The sequence below is a fragment of the Nicotiana tabacum genome, chromosome 13 (genome assembly GCF_000715075.1).
Source record: "Nicotiana tabacum cultivar K326 chromosome 13, ASM71507v2, whole genome shotgun sequence".
Classification (NCBI taxonomy): domain Eukaryota; kingdom Viridiplantae; phylum Streptophyta; class Magnoliopsida; order Solanales; family Solanaceae; genus Nicotiana; species Nicotiana tabacum.
The window spans coordinates 61,128,753-61,150,076 of NC_134092.1; positions in this window are offsets into that span (position 1 = coordinate 61,128,753).

Below are 21,324 nucleotides of genomic sequence, written 5' to 3' on the forward strand. Positions count from 1 at the left end.
ACAAGGATAGACAAGAGACTTACCTATATTTAGGAGCACCTTTAACATTCTAAAATTGCTTTTCCTTTCAAATCCACCTCCAGGCATCTCGAATCTAGTCAAATATTACTTACATAAGTCAAGTAATGCTATAGAAATTAACTCCAAAGTATAAAGCTAAAACCTTTAATCAAATCTCAAAAAGTCAACAAAAGTCAACCTGGGCCTATATAGTCAAAACACGAGTCTAAGGGTAGATCCCTTTTACTCATAACCTCACGAGTCCAAATATGTGAATAGATTCCTAATCTGAGTCCAAATCGACCATCAATTCCCAAAATATACCCTTTTAAATTGTAGATAAAAACCTCAAATTTTACTTTACAATTCCATGTGTTTAGGTGTAAAAATCCACAGGGAAGCAAGATATATAATCAATCAAAGTAAAAATTACTTACTCTCAAAATTGTAGAGAAAATCTCCTAAAATATCGTCTCTTCCCGGGCTCCAAAACTAAAAAATGGTGAAAGTGACTCATAACTCGAAATCTAACACCCTGTCAGGCATTCTCGCACCTACGATCACTTGTTGCAGGTGTGAGCCCCGCATCTACGCCCCAAAGCCTCTCATCTGCAAGCTTTCAGTACTAGAATACACTCCGCATCTGTGACCAAAACTTACGCATCTGCGATAATGCAGGTGCGAACTTGCCCTATCCAGCATAACTTTGTAGATGCACATATTCTCCGCAGGTGTTCTCCTCACAAGCGCGCTAAAGAATATACATTTGCGATCTTCCAAGTCAGGTCTACCTTCACAGGTGCGGTCCACCCTTTTGCAAGTGTGACTTTGCACCAATGCGCCAAACGCCGCAGGTACAACGCACTAGACAAGAGCAACCAAATAACTCCAAAATGGCCCGAACCATTCCGAAACACACCCGAGCATCCCGAGCCTCTCTCCAATCATAATAATAAGTCAGTATGCCCTATACGAACCTAACCAAAGGCTCAAAACATTACAAAAAAATTTAAAAACCAAGAATCCAAAGTCAAAATCGAATCCTTAACTTTTAAACTTCATAACTATGCCAAATGCATACAAATCATAGTTAAATATTCTGGATCACAACCAAACTTCAGACATAAGTGCACATCAACAATTAGGACCTATCCAAGGTGTGAAAATTACCACCGGAGACTGGTAATACCAAAGTCAACTATCAGTCAAACCTATAAACTTTCTAATTTTTCAAATTGCTAACTTTCAACAAATAGAGTCAAAATCTTCTAGGAACATCAAAAACCAACTCGAACATACGCCTAAGTCCAACATCACCATACGAACCTATTCATATTACCAATCCGAGGTTAGCTACTCAAATATCAAATCTTGTTAAACTTTTACAACTTAAGTTTTTCAAAATGGAATAAGTGTTCCAATTAACTCTCAATTTTTTCGGAAGCAAACCAATATTTCTGCAAGTCGGAAGACATTATAAGAAACTACGGGAAACGAGATTCTAATACTTAAAATGACTATCTTGGTCGTTATATTCTCCATCTCTTAAAAAAATATTCATCCTCAGATGGCTGTAGAATCATACATAAAAAGGCAAAAAGATGAGGATATTTGCTCCGCATGTCATGCTCGATCTCCCAAGTCGCATTATCGACCTGTTGATCTCTTCACTGGTCCTTCACCGATGCAAACTCCTTCGATCTCAACTTTTAAACATGCCTATCCAGAATGGCCACTTGATCTTTTTTATAAGCCAAATTCGCATCCAAATGACTAAGCTGAAATTCTTCATAATACTTCCGGAGCTTAGAAACATGAAATACTAGATGAACTCCCGACAAGCTAGGTGGCATAGTAGGTTGTAAGCTTCCTTACCAACTCTCTCTAAAACCTCAAATGGACCAATATACATAGGGTTTAACTTCACCTTCTTACCGTATCTCATCACATCCTTCATAGGTGAAAATTTAAGAAGAACTTTTTTACCTTGCATGAAAGCCACATCATGAACCTTCCTATCAGTAAAACGCTTTTACCTTGACTTCTCTATACGAAGCCACTCATGAATCACCTTCACCTTCTTGAAAGCATCACAAACAACATCAGTAACCAACAATCTATCCTCACCAAGCTCAAACCAAGCAACCGAAGAACGACACCATCTGCCATATAAAGCCTGATAAATGCCATCTGAATGGTGGAATGATAGCTGTTACTGTAAGCAAACTCTGCCAATGGTAGGAATAAAATGTACAGACTTGGTCAATTTGTCAACAATGACCTAAATAGCATCAAACTTCCTAAAAGTCTATGGCAATCCTACCACAAAGTACATAGTAATACGCTCCCACTTCCACTTTGGTATATCTATCTTCTAAAGAACACCACCTAGTGTCTTATGGCCATACTTGACTTGCTGATAGTACAAACACCATGAAACATGTCCAAAAATATCCTTCTTCATCCTCTGCTGCTTCACACCCGGTTGAATAGAATACTTCAAACTTTGACCCTCCTCAAGAATCAAATCTCTGAAACCATCAACATTAGGAACAAAATTTGACCTTGGAGTCGGAACACGCCGTAACCTCCAATGACCACCTCCCTAACACCACCTCGCAACATGGTGTCCTTAAGGACAAGCAAATGAGGATTATCATACTGAAAAGCCTTTATTTGCTCAAGCAAGGATGACTGTGCAATAACACAAGCAAGAAATCTAATAGGCCTAAAAATGTCCAATCTCACCAATCTATTAGCCAAGGCCTAAATATCCATAGCCAAAGGACTCTCATGCACTCGAATAAATACCGAACTCCCCGTACTCTCTACATTTCTACTCAAGGCATTTCCAACCACACTCGCCTTTCTCGCATGGTAAAACATAGTGATATCATAATCCTTAAGAAGCTCAAGCCACCTCCGGTGCCTCAAATTCAAATCCTTTTGCTTGAACAGGTGCTGAAGACTTCGTTGATTAGTATAAACCTCACATGACACACCATATAAGCATTGGCTCCAAATCTTAAGTGCATGCACAATAGCTGCTAACCCTGAATCATGAACCATATAATTCTTCTCATGGGGCTTCAACTGCCGTGATGCATAAGCAATCACCCTACCATCCTGCATTAACAACGACCAAGACCAACGTGAGAAGTATCAAAATAAACCGTTTATGCCCTTAAACCCATGGGCAACCAACACAGGGGTTGTAGTCAAAGTAGTCTTGAGCTTATAAAGCTCTTCACACATTCATCAAACAACCTAAAAGGAATACTTTTTTGAGTCAACTTGGTCAATGGGGCTGAAGTTGTAGAAGGTCTAGGACAACCCTGAACCGCTTCAATCTTCTTTGGATCAGCCTTAATACCATCACTAGTCACCACGTAACCTAAGAATGCTACTGAATCCAACCAAGACTTACACTTGGAAAAAATAACATACAACTTCTTCTTTCTCAGAATTTGAAGCACAGCCCTCAAATATTGCTCATGCTCCTCCCTACTACAAGAATATACCAAGATATAATTAATGAATACAATGACAAAAGAATCCAAATATGATTGAAACACACTGTTCATCAAATGTATGAAAGCTATTAGCACATTAGTCAAACCAAAAGACATCACTAAGAACTCATAATGTCCATAACGAGTTCTAAACGTCGTCTTAGGGATGTCAAAAATCGTAATCTTCAATTGATGATAACTCGATCAAATCAATCTTTGAGAACACCATGGCACCCTTAAGCGGATCAAACAAATCATCAATCGAAGCAATGGATACTTGTTCTTGGTAGTGACCTTGTTCTACTGCTTATAATCAGTGCATATCCTTATAGAACCACACTTCTTCTTCACAAACAACATTGGTTCATCCCAATGAGAAACACTCGGCCTCATGAATCCCTTATCCAACAACTCATGCAACTGCTTCTTCAATTCCTTTAACTCAGCTGGAGCCATGCAATATGGTGGAATAAATATGGGATGAGTGTCTGGCGCCAAATCAATATCCCTATCGGGTGGCATGCGGGTAGGTCTTCAGGAAACACATTTAGGAACTCCTTCACTAATGGAACTAAGTCGACAATATGAGTCTCAAAACTAGTATCTTTAACAAAATCCACATATGCCAAACACCACTTCTCAACCATCCGTTGATGCTTGAGAAAAGAGATCACCTTACAAGGTATAACCAAGAGAACCCTTCCTTTCCAACCTTTTTAACCATGGCATAGCTAATGTCACCGTCTTGACGTGAAAGTCCAAAATAGCATGATATAGAGATAATCAATCCATATCAAAATAACCTCAAATTCTACCATATTTCGCAACAAAATATCAATCGTAGTCTCATAACCCCCAATAGGATCACCGACGGGTGTTGATACATGAATAGGAATATCAAGAGAACCATGAGGCATATCCGAATAAGGAGCAAAATATGACACCCTGACCTCGGGGAGCGTGACCGGTGCTCAACCGAGATAACCCAGCCGATAAAGTCTATACAATACCTTCTACCCGAACTCACTCATGAATAAAGGAAAGATCCATTTTATTATTTAGATAATGGGGAGGATCATGTGAACAACACCGATTCCTTATCATTAGTAACATCATTTATAAAGTTCAAAATACATACGCTTTCATAGTTTGAAGTGGAACGTGCGATACACATACAACATTACTAGTTTGACTTCCCCAACAGCAACATACCACCCACACTATGTCTACGGAGCCTCTAATAGATACAAGAGAGTACGATGATAGTGCCGGCAACAAGGCCTCGATTATACCACAAAACATAATATACAAGGAGCAGATATCCATGCTTATTTGAGACTCCAGGTATGATTCTAGACCCGTACGAGGACAAATATTTGTTTAAGAGGGGGAGAATGTAATGACCCATCCGGTCATTTTGAGTATTATAGCCTCGTTCCCCAATTTATTGCTTATTCTATGCTCATTTGTTGTTATGTGTCTTGCTGGGGTGGTTGGTTTAGTCCCGATGATGTTTCGGAATGAGCCCAAGGTTGGATGCCTAAGAGTTAAAGAGTTGACCAGATATTGACTTATGTGTAAATGACTCTAGAACTGAGTTTTGATGGTTCTGATAGCTCTGTATAGTGATTTTAGACTTAGAAGTGTGTTCGGATGTTGATTTGGAGGTCGGTAGATGATTTCGGCTTGAATTGGCAAAAGTTGGAAAAGTTGAAGTCTAGAGAGTTAAGAAGTTTGACCGAGAGTTGAACTTGTTGTTACCGGGCTCAGATTATAATTTCAGAAGTTGAAATTGGCCCGTTGTGTCATTTATGACTTGTGTGCAAAAGTTGAGGTCAATCGGAGTTGGATTGGTATGTTTCAGCATTTATTTTAGAAGTTAGAAGTTTATAAGTTCATTTGGCTTGAATCGAGGTGCGATTCATTGTTTTAGTGTTGTTTGATGTGATTTGAGGCTTCGAGCGAGTTCGTATGATGTTTTAGGACTTTTTGGTAGGTTTGGTTGAGGTCCCGAGGGGCCTCGGATAGATATTTCGGATGGTTAACAGATTAAAATCGGACTTAGAAGATTTGCTGAAGCTGCTGATGTATGGTGCCATCGCACCTGCGGAAGGAGTGGCCATAGGTGTAGAATCGCAGGTGCTGCTAGCGATGCGCTGGTGTGAAGGAGAGCTGGGGTTTGCAGGGTCGCAGGTGTGAGAGGTGGTCCACAGAAGCGGAGTCGCTCCTATAGAAGGGAGATCGCAGAAGCAGAAATTGGTGAGGCTGAGGATGTTAGGTGCTTCCGCAGAAGCAGACGTTTGGGCACAGAAGCATTTCTGCATATGCGGTCTTGGGGGCGCAGATGTGGAGTGAAGGTACTTAAGTGAGTTCCACAAGTGCAGAGATTTCAACGCAAATGTGGTTCCGTAGAAAAGGGTTTTAGGCTCGCATGTGTGAGATGCATGGCAGACTTCATAAAATTGAGGGTTTTGAGGTTTTTCTCATTTTTGGACTTTGCAAGCTCGGTTGGAGGCAATATTTGAGAGGGGTTCCACTAGATTTCAAGAGGTAAGAAACTTTTGGTCGTTTTTATCTATCAATATCGAATACCCATTGAATTTGCCACCTAGATTATGTGTTTTTGAGGTGGAATTTGGGGCTTTGAGGGATGATTTGATGTTGGAATTGGGTAATTTCGGTATGGTTGGACTTGTTATTGAATGGGTGTTCGAATTGTTAAACTTTTGTTGGATTCCGAGATGTGGGTCCGCGGATGACTTTTGGGTTGACTTTTTAACTTTTGTTAAATAACCTAGCTTTATCATATGGAATTGATTCCTATAGCTTGTGTTGATTGTATTGAATTTTTTGTGGCTAGATTCAAGTCGTTCGGAGGCCGATTCACGAGGCAAGGGCCTGTTGGAGTAGAGATTTGCATGGTTTGAGGTAAGTAACACTTCTAAACTTGATGTTGGGGGTATGAATCCCCGAACTACGTGTTATGTTATTGGTGTTGCGGTGATGCACATGCTAGGTGACAGGCGTGTGGGCGTGCACCATAGTAATTGTGACTCGGTTGATTTTGTGGAACTGTGTAGTTATCTAATCTTGTTATTATTCATGTATTCCCCATGTGTTAGAGAAATTGAGTTGTGAATCATGTTACAAATCATGTTTAGGCTATATACTGGTACTCTTGGGTCCCACAGAGGTCATTTTTATTTGCTTAAATTACAATTATGTACTCAGTCACATTCATCATTTGCATATCATATCTCAGTCTTTGTTATCATTATTGTTATATCATGTATCATTATTTTGGGCTGATTGTCATGAGATTTGTGAGCTTGGGAGACTGGAGAGATTGACGACTGAGTGAAGCCGAGGGCTTGATTGTGAGTGATATTTATGGGATCGGACTGCACGCCACAACATACTTTATTGATTCATTCCATGATTGGCTTATATTAGCGCTTGGGAAAGATCTGCCCCTCCGAAGTCTGACATACAAGCAGTGACACAGTTACCTACTGAAAGTGAGTGCCGAGTGCAACTACCGAGTGCGAGTGCCAATTGCCGAGTGATTGAGAGTGTTGAGTGATTGGGAGCACTGAGTGATTGAGCATGCTGAGTGAGGATGAATACTCCTAGAGTTTGTGAATATGGCTTTATCACCGTGTTGGATTGTAGTTGGCAAGCATATTTGACATGTAGATATCGAGATGTAATATACCTCATATTAGTCATACTTGGCATATTTTATCCGTGTTGAGCTCAAATTGTTAAATACTTGAAAGCATGTCTGCATTTCTGAATTGTCTACAAACTGATTTTGTGGCTTTCTCTGTGTTATTATTATCATCTTCCTGTCATATTTGCGTTGTTATTATCTGGATTTGGACTTTACCATTTTGAGCTTGTCACTGCTTTCAGCCCAAAGTTAGTCATGTTACTTATTGAGTACATTGGGTATGTTCTACTCATAATATACTCTGCACTTCGTGTACAGATCCAGGTACTTCTGGACACGACGAATGCTAGATTTGGAGCTTCATTTGCTTGGAGACTTTTGAGGTAGCTGCTTTGGTGTCCGCAGACCTCGAATATACTTCCTTTCAATTAATTTAGCACTATTATATCTTTTTAGACAATTGTATTAGCAGTTTGACTGTGTTGACACTTTAGTAGCTCATGTACTTAATGACACCTGGATTTTTGGGAATTTTTTATTTGAGTCACAGTATTTCTTATCGCTATTCATGAGAGTTATTACTGTTAAAACTGTTTCATCTTGTTTTCAATTTAAAAATGTGTAGTTATTTGTGGTTGTCGGCTTGCCTAGTAAGCTATCACGACTTGTTGAGTTTTGGGTCGTGATAAATAAGCTAGGTAAGCCAAACATAGAATAATGTAACACAAGTGATAAATCAATAATAACAAGGAGTGAAATAGCTTAAATCTATACAACGCCCCAAGGATTGGTAATACAAGTCAGGAGCTACTAAGATTCAGATTTACTAAGCTGGTACACAAATAAATACAACATGTGTTTGAAAATACATAAGCAGAGTACAATCCTAAACTACCAAGAACAAGTGGTAGCTTATATCTGAAATGCAGGTACATATTTAATGCTATCCTCCATCATCCACAGCATCTTAACTCCAAGATCTACATGCAAAGTGTATAAGTGTAGTACAACCGACTCTATATACTCAGTAATTATCCTGACTAACCTCGGTAAATTAGTGACGAGGTCTCAGGTCAAGGATACTCAATATATATATATATATATATATATATATATATATATATATATATATATATATATATATATATATATATACACACACACACACACACACACACACACACACACACACACACACACACACACACACCAATAGTGCACATAGAGAAGATGCGCCAAGTCTTATAATAGATACTAATCCAGTTTAACAACTCAGCATATAGAGAATATATGCGTCCAACATCTTTAAATCATCAAAGCTTGCATATAGAGAAGATATGCACGAAACATCAAGAAATCCTTCAACAGTTGCATAGAGAGAAGATATGCATGATTACTCAATTAATCCTTCAACAATTGCATGTAGAGAAGATATGCATGATTAAACAAGTTAAGTCACATGGAATCACATATAGAGAAGATATATACTAGTATTTTCCGAATTGTTGCACCGGAAAAATCAGCAATTGCAAAATTTTTGTTTTAGCACCCAGAAGTCAGGGGAAACCTCCCGGACATAAACCATATATGCATTTGAACAATAAAATACGCTACGAACCTGCTCGCTAACTCAAAATACCGAAAAGAGATCGTCTTGCCTTATATTGACGATGGTCAAACTCCAAATTCTTAACTTAACTAGTCTCTCAACCAATGATCCAAAATACACCCGAGCCCCTGGGACCCTATCCAGCCATACCAAAAAGTATAAATGCATTATCCAAACTTATCAAAAGGCTCAAAATACCCACAACAATATCGCAAGAAAGAAATGAGGCTCAAACCGAATAGAATTTCTCTTAAGTTGTTAAATCTTTATTCTTGCAAAAGAGTGTCTGAATCACGCTTACACACTTTGGATTACTTGAAAACTTTTCACACTAGTTCAATTCAGCTATATGGACCTATACAAAGTCTTGGAACACCAATTGGAGTCCAATAGAATCAAAGGTAACTCTTGGTTAAACTTATGAACTCGTAAGTTCTTCAAATTGCCAACTTTTGACAAATAGTGTCAAATTCTTATAGGAACCGCCAAAAAAATGAATATACGTACAAATCCAAAATCATCATACGAACCTATCGGAATAATCAAAACCCAATTCAGAGTCCGTTTACCCAAAATTTAAGCCTTGGTCAACTCTTTGAAATGAAAGCTTCGAAGTCGAGAGTGATTCTTCCAAATTAATCTCGAACCACTCAAAAACTAAAAGCGACCATACATGCAATTCATAATGCATCATTTGAAGCTACTCAAAGTCTCAAACCACCGAATAAAAATCTAAAACTCAAAATGACTGGTCAGGTCATTTCACCGCCGACAGATCAAGCACGAGATCGGTTTGCTGATGACCATGTTGTGGCTCAGTGCCCACCCAAACACCTAAAGGGTTTTGTTTTTACACTGATATTTCAGGAGTCCATGCCCAAGATGGCTTGTTATATTGATGCTTTGACTCAGGCTGACTCAGTTTTGTTGCTACACTGGTATTTATGGGGAAGGCAAATATTGTAGCTGATGCTTTGAGTAGGAAGGCAAAGATTATGGGGAGTCTGGTATTTATTCCGGCTGTGGAGAGGCCTTTGGCCATGGATGTTCATGACTTGGCTAACAGATTTATGAGGTAAGATAATTTTGAGCCGGGCAAAGTTTTGGCTTGTGTTGTTGTGCAATCGTCCTTGTTTGAGAGCATTAATGATCGTCAGTATGACAATCCCTATATCTTGTCCTTAAGAAAATGATGTTGCGAAGTGGTGCTAAGACGGGTAGCTATTGGTGATGATGGTGTATTGCAACTTTAGGGATAGATTTTTGTTCCTAATGTGGATGGTTTGAGGGAGTTGAATCTTGAGGAGGCTTATAGCTCGCAGTATTTCATTCATCCAAGTGCTACGAAGACGTATCGTTACTTGAAACAACATTATTGGTGGTGGAGGATGAAGGACATTATTGGGCATGTTTTGTGGTGTCTAAAATTTTAGCAAGTCAAGTATGAGCATCAAAACCTAGGTGGTCTGACTCAGAGATTGGTGATACCGGAGTGGATGTGGAAACACATTACTATAGTCTTTGTGGTAGGCTTTCCACAAACCTTGGGAAAGTTTGATGTTGTTTTCATTATGGACACATTGACCAAGTCTATGCATTTCATTTTGGTCATGACTTCTTACACTTCACAGAAGTTGGCTCGGATCTATATCAGATAGATTATCCACTTACATGGTGTACCTGTTCTATCATCTCAGATCGCGATATTTAATTTACATCGCACTTTTGGAGAGTTGTTCAATATGAGTTGGGCATGCAGGTGGAGCTCAGTACTGCATTTTACCCTCACATTAATGGGCAGTCATAGCGGTGTTTGCTTACAACAAACAGCTTATTGAGAGTTCATCTAGTGTTTCATGGGCAGTCAATGGTGAGGTGGCTTACAGACTTGCTTGGCTACCCAACTTGTTGAGAGTTAATCTGGTGTTTCATGTTTCCATGCTTCGAAAGTATTATGAAGACAAGTCATATGTGTTGGATAGGCAGGTTCAGAGGTTTAGATAGAAAGAGGTTGCATCAGTAAAGGTTTAGTGGAGAGGACAACCCGTTGAGGAAGCTACTTGGGAGATCGAGCATGATATGCAGAGCAGATAACCTAATCTTTTTGGAACTCCATGTATGATTCTAAGCCGTTCGAGGATGAACGTTTATTTAAATAGGGACAATATAAAGACCATGTCGATCGTTTTATATATTTGAGCCCCTTTACCCTATTTGATATTTTTCGTATGTTTTCTTAATTATTTTGTTAATTTTGGGGATGATTGGTTTGGTTACGAGAAGGTTTGATAGTGAAATGGAACACTTAGTTCCATTTTTGAAAACTTAAGTTGCTAGAGTTTACCAAGGTTTGACTTTTGAGTAAAGTGACCTCAGAATTGGGATTTGATGGACTCAATAGATTTGTATATTAATTTGGGACTTAGGCATATGTTCGGATTTTGATTTGGAGGTTCCTATAAGGTTTTGGCTCTATTTACCTCAAGTTTACAATTTGAACGTTTAGAGAGTTCATAGGTTTGACCAGAAGTTGACTTTGATGTTATTAGATTCTGATTGGTGTTCTAGAAAATTGGATAGGTTCATTTAGTTGATTGGAACTTGTGTGCAAAGTTTGATTGAAATCCGGAATGTATAGGATTAATTACGACACGTTCGACAAAATTGGAATGTTTGAAACATAAGAGATTGATTTTGATATTCGGTTCTTGGTTTTGATATTATTTGTGGTGTTTCGAGACCTTAAATAAGTTTTAATTAGGTATATGGACTTTTTGGCATGATTGAATAGGATCTTGGGGGCTCGAGTGTGTTTCCGGGCGGGTTTGGATTATTTTCTTAAGTTTTGGAGTTGCTGGTTTGTGATGTTTCGCGATCATAGAGCTGGGCCTCGCGATCACAAAGAAGGGTACTAGTAGTGAGCTTTTGCTCTTCTTGTTCAAAATAGGGTCGCGTTCACGGAGGGACAGGGGTAGAAGAATCATATGCATCGGGCCGCGTAGGCTAGACAAACTTGACTATCAGGTTCATGGGAGGGTCTTCTGGTTCGCAAAATGGAGTAGTAGCTGGAGGTGACTTTGGCCTCCCCGATAGCAAAGGGGATGTCGTGACCACGATGTGCATTGCTGGGCAGACCACTTAACTGTTGTATTTCTGGATTTTACCCATCATATAAGATTTGTATAACGATTCGACCGGTCGTTTTGAGCTTTAGCAATTCGTTGGGTTGTTTGATACCTTGAGTATCTTCATATGATGCATTATGACTTGCGTATATGGTTTGTTTTGAGGTTCACAAGGTTCGGGATTGATTTAATAGAATGATTTGAAATTTGGAAGCTTAAGTTGGAAAAGTTCACTAAGGTTTGACTTTTGAATAAACAACTTCGAAATCGAAATTTGATGGTTTCAATGGGTTTGTATAGTGATTTTGGATTTGGGTGTATGTTCGAATATGAATTTAGATGTTCCTAGAAGGTTTTGGCTCTATTTGTCTAATGTTGGATATTTGAAGAATTGGAGATTTCATAAGTTTGACTGGACATTGACTTTGGGTACTATCAGACTCGGATTGTGTTTTTGAGACCTTGTATAGGTTCATGTAGTTGATTGGAACCTGCGTGCAAAGATTGGTTGTGAAGCGGAATGTCTAAGTGCGATTCTGACAAGTTTGGCAAAGTTGAAATGTTTGAAAGATAAGAGAATGACTTTGATGTTCGATTCATGTTTTTGATGTTTTTACAGTATTTCGAGCCTTTGGATAAGTTATGATTTATTTGGACCTATTGGTATGATTGGAAGGGGTCCCAAGGGGCTCGGGTGTGGTTCGGGGTGGTTTCAGACCATTTATATGTGTTTTGGAGCGGCTGAGTTGCTGGTATTTTGTAGTGCTTAAACATAGCAGAGCTAGGCTAGCAATCGTGGAGAATGATCTTGGCCAGCTGGGCATTTGTGCTTCGCGTTCACTTTCGAATTGAGGTGTTTATACATAGTGACTTAGGAGCTAGGGATCATCATGCTCCTCGTTTGCAGGGGTGGTGCGGGTCCACATTGCTTTTGGCAGACTAGACTTCGCGTTCGCGTGTCTTTGTTCGCATTCGTTTAGAGGGGGAGCGAGGCCGGTGTATTGTAATCGCATTCGCAGTTGGTCATATTGTAACGCCCCATAAAATTTCACCTAAACACCGAGGTTGAAGAAAAGTTTTGGCAGAGTAGGGTGTTTCTGTAGTCCATTCTATGGTCGCAGAACTGATTTGCGGACAGTAGATCTGCCGCAGATTGGAGCAGAGAACTGGGAAAATTTGGGATGATATTTTGCGGTCAATTATGCGGCCGCATAACCATTTTACAGGCCGCACACTCCATCGCAGATCCAGCATGAAGATTTCCAGAAGGGAGTTCTGCGGCGCATTATGCGCCCGCAGAATTGGTCTACGGACCGTAGAACTGCCGCAGACCCAACCTAAACAGACCAGTTTTGGGACCCTTTTCTGTGGTCCCCTTTGCGGGCCACATACCTTTTTTCCGGTATGATCTGCGACCGCAGACCCGGCTTTGTTGAGTTTAAGTTTAGAAAAATTTCACCTGATCCCATTTTCATAAAAATAGCTTGTGGGTTATTTTGGCAGGTCCTAACTGATATTTAGAGGGGGGGTGGTCTAGAGTGAGAGGGGAAGTTCTTAAGGTTACCGATCATCAACTCTTGCTCAAAGTTGAAAAATTCACAAAAGACACTCACTAGATCTTCATCCTAAGAGGTAAAATTCTACACCCTAACCCTCAATTTCGAGATTTAACCAAAAATAGGTAATAAGGCAAGCAATTCTTGGGTTTCAGAGTGTATCTATGCATGTATGTACAATCATGAGGGTGGAAAAGTAGTTGCTCAAATAGGTAGACCTTGGGTTGTGGGGTGAGGGAAATCCACCATAGGAGGACCTTGACACCTTAATGCACACCTAGTGTTTGATAAAATGCTTAAATGAGCTGGAACCATAAACTCCTTCCTAATTTGTGTTCAATTTCACTATATTTCTAAATAGATCGAAGTGGCTAAGAATTGCGGAACAGTGTGGTAATTTGAAAAGCTCGAGGCAAGGTATGTTGACTAAACATCTCTCTTAGAATTGAACCCAACAATATCCTTGTAAGTACTGAGTTGTTCATTATAAATTGATTATTCCGATTAAGCCTGGTGTCAAAAGATATAGATTCAATATGTATTCCAATGTTCTTATTATGTTATATTCTATTTGAAAATCTGCTCGATGCATGGGTTGCATATCTAAATGTTATAACTTCTAGTCGTGATTGAAATGAAAGCTATTATGCTAAATTGTGTAAGAAATCTCAATGTGCTTTGCATTCTTAATTGCACATATGTGGACTTAATGTATTGAATAGAAATGCTTTATTGTTGATGATCTGTGATGATGTTTGAAAGTGAAAGAGATGAACATGAGCATGAAATATGGCCAACGTGCCAATAATGATATTACATTTGGGGCCACTAGTGCCTATGAAATGAATAGACGTGTAAAAGACATTGAAATGAGCTAAAAGTCCTTTAAATAATAAACACTTTGGGATTATCGTTAGTCACCGAGGAAGGGTAGGTTGAAATAACCTAACCCCGAAACTACACGGGCCGATGTAGGAGTGGATTGTGATTGTACCCTTTTACTGGGATGAGATTGATGTGATGAAAATATTACCCTTTATTGGGATGATATGATTGCTATAAAAGGGTGATGTTAATCCACACGACATTGTGGTGAGACGGCCTAGCCGGTCGGGTCGTGATCGGACGCCATGCCGCATACATGGTGGTGATTGTGCTTGAGATTATGATTGAAACAATGATTGAGACTAAGATAATGACTATGATTATGGTTGATATCTCTGGGTGCGACGGCCTAGCCGATCGGGCCGTGATCGGACTCCGTGCTAAAATTACGGTGGTATAACGGTGTGAAGATCTCCCAACATAAAATATGGAAATTTACTTGAAAACTTGTCTTGCTCCTAACTTGATGTTTTGGTTTTGTTTGAGGCTCCCACTGATTTTATGATTGTCCTTCCTTGTATTATCATTTATTCTATTGAGAGGGTGCTTAGTCATTCTTACTAGTACTATTCCATATGTACTAACGTCCCTATTTGCCGCTTTGATCATTGATATCGGTACACCCTCTTCCCAGCTGACTTGGTGAACCCCACTTCATATCGAGGACGTATATATTTTGTTCCTTGTGTATTATGTTTTGAGGTATAGCCGGGGCCTTGTTGCCGGCACTATCATCATACTCTCTTGTATCTATTAGAGGCTCTGTAGACATAGTGTGAGTGGTATGTTGATGTTGGGGAAGTCAAATTAGTAATGTTGTATTCGTATCATATGCTCCACTTCAAACTATGAAAGTGTATGTATTTTAAACTTTATAAATGATGTTACTAATGATAAGGAATCGGTGTTGTTCACATAATCCTCCCCATTGTCTAATTAATTAAATGTATTTTCCCTTTATTCATGAGTGAGTTCAGGTAGAATGTATTGTGCTGGCTTGCTCGGTCAGGTTATCTCGGTTGAATGTCGGTCGCGCTCCCCGAGGTCGGGGTGTGACACAGACACATTCACGATGTTGTGGGAGCTTCAAATCATCGCGATAACATATGGTGGTTTCTACGTGGTAGCATTTTGTGCTGCATTCGCGAAGGATACTTCTGTGCAGAGTACTTAATTTGCTATTTTCGGGACTTTTACCCATTCTTTCATATTTTGAGCCATAGACTTGGAGATGATCAATTTTTAATTGGGATTTTCATACAAGGCAAGAGAGCAAGTGATTTCTACCTAATTGTGATTAGATTTCAAGAATCTACATGGATTTCTACACCAAAAACATGGGATTTTGAAAGGAAATTTGGGGTTTTTGTCAACACTTTAAGATAGTGTATTTTGAGGTTTTGACCATCGATTGGGACCCATACTTGGAAACTAACAATATATTTGGACTCGGCAGGTTATGGGTCATCGGATTTTGGTATTGGTTTTGGATTTCTGGCATGATTGCCTAGGTTGACTTTTGTTGACTTATTTAGGAATTCATCAAAGATCAAAGCTTTATGGTTTGGGATCGGTTCTTATAGCATTGCTTAGCTTCCTTGGATGATGTTTGGCTTGGATTTTCATGAGTGTATGTATAGAGCGAGGTTTTGACACAATTGGTGGTTGAAGCTACCCCATGAAGTGGTAGGTTTCTTGTCTAACCTTGTGAAGAGGGAAAACCCTAGGATTTGGGGGTGGTGTATCTACAGAGTGGCGAGCATATATACACGTACCAAGTTTATATCATGTACGTGGTAGAAGTGATATACTTTATACCTTGTTTGATTGTGTGTTCATCTTGATTCATGATTTATTTGGATTATTTGACTACACTTGCTCTCTTATTCATGGTAGAGATCATGCCTAGGCTTTTGATAATTTATGAAGGCATGGAAGCTTATTCTTTGTTGCACCCCATGTTTTCGTACGTGAGAGTACGTCGTAAGTCAATTGATGTAAGGTTAGAAATTAGATCATCTTTGGAAGTACAAAAAGTAAGTTAATTATGTTATTTCGGAGGTTACAAATATTTATGATCATTAACTGCAAGTACCAAGAGGGTTGGAAGTCTTAGAAGCTAAACTACTTGAAGAAAATAAGTTTCTTTGAAAGTCGACAAGTTGGGAATGTTATAACATGTACTTTTAGGGTGAGATTAGGGTGCCTAACATGATAAGGAGGTTATGTTATGAGTTATTTTAGTCATATGATTGTCGTGTATTATGTTTTGAAGTCAAGCGAGTTGTGGAACAAAAGTTGGCAAAGGTCATCACAAGTTACATTCATAAATGTGCTAAACAATTAGTCAAATGTAGCTAAGCTTTTCTACCAATATTCTTGGTATTACAGGATGATCCATCCACCAAATTGAAGATCTATGAATCTAGTTTTTAATTCATTAAATCGTTCATCGATACGATATCGGAGTTGAGAGATATTTGCATATTCGCGAGATTGCGCAAGCAGCTCACAATGGGACCCACTTAGGCGGTGGACGACCTACTTAACTTTAAAAATGATTTGGACGACCTATATTTCTCAATTTTCGACCCAACCTCGTCCCTACACTCCTCCTAACCCTCCTTAACAGATACCACAAGGGTTTGAAGTGATTCCAAAGTAATTACGCCACATCAAATGTTAGTTCTAGTGAAGAACAACACCTCTTTGAGGTTTTGTTGTCATTGAGGATAGTTATGAGCTGTGTTTGGCTAAAATTTCAAGTTTTTACTACTGGCTAATGTGAGTATAATAGCATACTATTTGTGCTTAAGATTTCTTGTATATTGGTTAAGTTGTTAGGATGATAAACTACAAGATAGTACTTGGATTAACTTGAGTCACTTCTATGGTGTTGTATTGCCATTGAGGGTTGTTTTAAGCTAAATATAAGTTGTATTTCGACTTTAAGCTACTGTAGGAGGTATGTGTAACGTGTTATTGCATGTGCTTAAGGTTATCTTGATGTTGATTAAGTTAAATGGATGGACTAGACATGAACTAGCAAATTGTTTTTGCTAATTGAGGATAGTTGGAGTTGTGGATTGTTTACTTTGTTATAAATATATGGTATAAGGGAGGAATCATTGATGAATGACTTCATTATCATGTTTTTGATCCTGTTAAGTTAATGTAAGAAGTCTATAAGGGGTGATATGGGTTATACGGATTCAAATCGGAGCTTGCCACTCGTCGTGAAATAATTTTGACTTGTTGTGGTTATATGGTGTCTTGTTATTGATATTTATATGTTGCTAGATTTCTCTGGTTGTTGTTGTTTGTATATGGTATTGTAGGAGGCCCTTGTTACAGGGGAGATTCTGTCCCATTTTACATCAACGAGCTACTAGTTTAAGTTGCGGACTTAACTTTTACTCAACACTGATTTTGAATCTCCTTATGCTATGGTAAATTAAGTTGAGTTGTTTGAAGAATTGCTTGGAAGGTATTAAGGACTCAACGAATTTAAGGTATGTTAAGGCTATCCCTTCTTTCCTTTTGGCATGATCCATATGATACAATGACACGAGAAAATACGCAACTTTCACAAGTGACTCCATTCTTAGAAGTACTAGGGTTGCCTATGTTCTTGATTCCCCATGTTTCCTATTATTATATCGTCTCTTAATGGGTTTCAGAAAATATGTAAGTTGATCAGGTTTATTTCATGATATTAACCAAAGGCCTATTGATCTTATGACATCCCGAGAGATCTTATTGACTTACTTATTATGCATTGCATTAATTTATATATGTACATTGACCCATAACCAGAAAGCATTATATATGCGTATATTATATGTATATGGGGTATGGAGAAAGGTTATGGCATTATATATGCACCACCACCTGATCAGCTGGTATACGTTGATGATTTCGCCCATAGAGGCCGAGATAATATGATGGGATGCGCTCAGAGGTTTGATGATATTATGTATGCATATACCAACGCATGATATGACATTTTATGCATATACATGACATTATAAATGTTTCATGATTCACAGAGCTATTCAGACTTACAGGTTGAGTTTTTTTCTCCATGATTCTTTCATGTCTTTTATATACTGCTTTTCATGCCTTACATACTTGGTACTTTATTTGTATTGACGTCTCTTTTGCCTGGGGACGCTGCCTTTCATGCCTGCAGGTCCTGATAGATAGGTTGGCAGTCCTCCTAGTAGGCTATCAGCTCAGATGAAGGTGTTGGTGCACTCCACTTGCTGCGGAGTTGCCTATTTGGTCAGTATGCTTAGGACATGTATAGATTGGTATGGCAGGGTTCTATCCCAGCTTTTAAGATGTTTATGTACTCTTAGTGTCTTGTATACATATGTCATGTATATGGATGATTGTATGGCCTTGTCGGCCTATGTTTTGAGTGTACAATTGAGTGTACAAAACTCCATGTTTCTTTCATGCCCTTATGGCCCACTTGCCTATGATGGAACGATAAGAAAGATATGGTACAATGGTACTTGGTTTAGTAAGGCACCGGGTACCCGTCGCGGCCTGCAGTTTGGGCCGTGACAAAAGTGGTATCATAGCAGTTCTGTCCTAGGGAGTCTACAAGCCGTGTCTAGTAGAGTCTTGGTTATGGGTGTGTTGTGCACCATACTTATAAGCAAGAGGCTACAGGGCATTTAGGAATGTCACTCTTTCTTCTTACTCTAGATTGTGTGGTAGAGCTCAGTTGTAAGAATTAAAACTCCTGAATTCCATTTTGTTCGTAATACAACGATACCTACATCCACAAAAACAGTTGGTAAGAGATTGAATATGGATGTGGAAGAGTTGAGTTAGAGGAACTCGATTTTGCATCATGCTTATGATGAGTAAATGTAAGGTCTTCAGTAGATTATGTGTGTACTAAGATGTGTAAGCTTCTTGATAAGTAAACCTAAGGCATGAATATCTATCCATCCATATGGTAAAAAGCAACAAGAGAATCAGAAGGTGGATACAAGTTTCAACAAGTAAAAGAAGCAAGGTGAAGAAGGGTACGAGGTACCCAATTAGTGAAGATTATCAGTATTTACAATTCAGGCAGAGAAATATAAGCATTCTGAGTTACTTTCAACAGTAACAGAGATATATACAATTGACCATACTCATATAAGTTATGACCTATGGGAGCTAACAGATATAGTTTAAGAGACGGATGGGACATCAAGATCCAGCTGGGTTTAGAGTAACCCAAAATGGTGGATGGATTGTGAGTGTTAGCTGACATTTTCAAAGGATATTGCAAATGTGGTAATAGTTCTCCTTGTGAGACACCAGGGTGGTGCACACTAGAACAATACAATCGGATATGAATACTAGAATGTACAGAAATTTCAGAAGATAGGCACTTGAATCTTAGAATGGATAAATATTTACTTTGGTATGACTCCCGCCCCTAGTAAAATAAAAACCAGAGAGAATGTTAGGCATCCCGATGAGCTAGTGAGATGAAGCAGGGGGAGCTAAAAGTGAAAGAACATTTTGTTGAAGTTTTTAGAATAAAGTGATAGACAGAAATATTAGTCGGAGAATAAGAAGAGAGTAAATGAAGCATTATGAGTAAGATGTGATAAATAAGTGATAACGGTAAATCAAAATATAAGAGAATGACAGAGTCTATAGTCAAGTGAAGGGAAAGACAAGATGATACATGCCTTGAATCAATAAAATTATATAAGCCATGAAGTCATATCCTCATTTTGAGAAATAAGTTGGTGACTCCAACATAATTACCCAAAGGAAAAGTTAGACCCCAGAGTAATAGAAATCAGTATGGGCTGGTGAACAAGATAAAGTGAACATAAATTAAGGACCGAATGATTTGATAATAGTCGGCATCGTGAGAATTTTAGAGATCGCGTTCTGGCGATAATAGAATGGACAACAGAAGAATAACCTTTAAAGGGCATTCAGGAATACGCTTTCCTAAAGCGAGCACTGTGAGCAGAGTTAAGCTTAAGGGACTAAGTGTGCCAGTTACACTAGGTGTCACCCTCATGAGTAATAAATTTCGTTATCCTTGGTACAGAAGGGTTAGCGTAAGGCGAGTAAGAGTTAGTGAAGATGTGAAAAGATGCAAAAGATTAAGAGATGGGGGAAGATGGTGTGATATGGTATTAAGTAGGAGTTGTATAGTTCAGGTAACTACGAAATATTAAGGGAAGAATGTGGTAAAAAGTCAAAAGGAATGAGATTGCATTTATTTAGATTATACAGATATGTTATGATTCCAGAACATTATGCAAGTACGACGTCGGGGAGAGACAGTAAGGGTTCCCTCCCAGGATGTTATTGATAAATAAGTGCGAATGAACACTGGATACATAAGGAGCCAGTGCGAGAGGTAAGTTAAGACAAAGGAAATAACCCAAGAGAGATTACGCGAAATATAGATATGAGAATGGACCAACGAGTAGTTAGTAGTTGATTCAGGAAGAGTCTAGTTATGGCTAGACAAGAGGATACAAATAAATAAGCAGATCATGCAAGATAAACGTAGTGAACCCTAACATAGGGAATTGAGTCTCGCAGTTATGACATTGTGATACTTAAGAAATATTCAGATTGGAGTTTGGGTAGTTAAAGGTGTCGTATAGGTGTTACGAAAATAAAAGAGAGTGACACTAGGGAGACATTTAAAATTTCAGTTTAAAAGCAACCATACAAGCACTAGAGCGTGGAGGTAAGTAACTAAGGATAATTATAGGCAAGTAAGAACATCAAAAATTCTTTCGGGTATATGATGTAATAAGCTCGTAGCTTTACATGAGTCAGAGAGTCTCCCCTAAGTATTACAACGAAAGACTAGCTAAGAAAATAAGGAATAAGGCTTCAACCTAAGCATAGTAACTTGAAGAAGAAATGGTCTTGTAACAACAGTCTCACTACAACATTGTATGCACTCCATAAGAAAGTG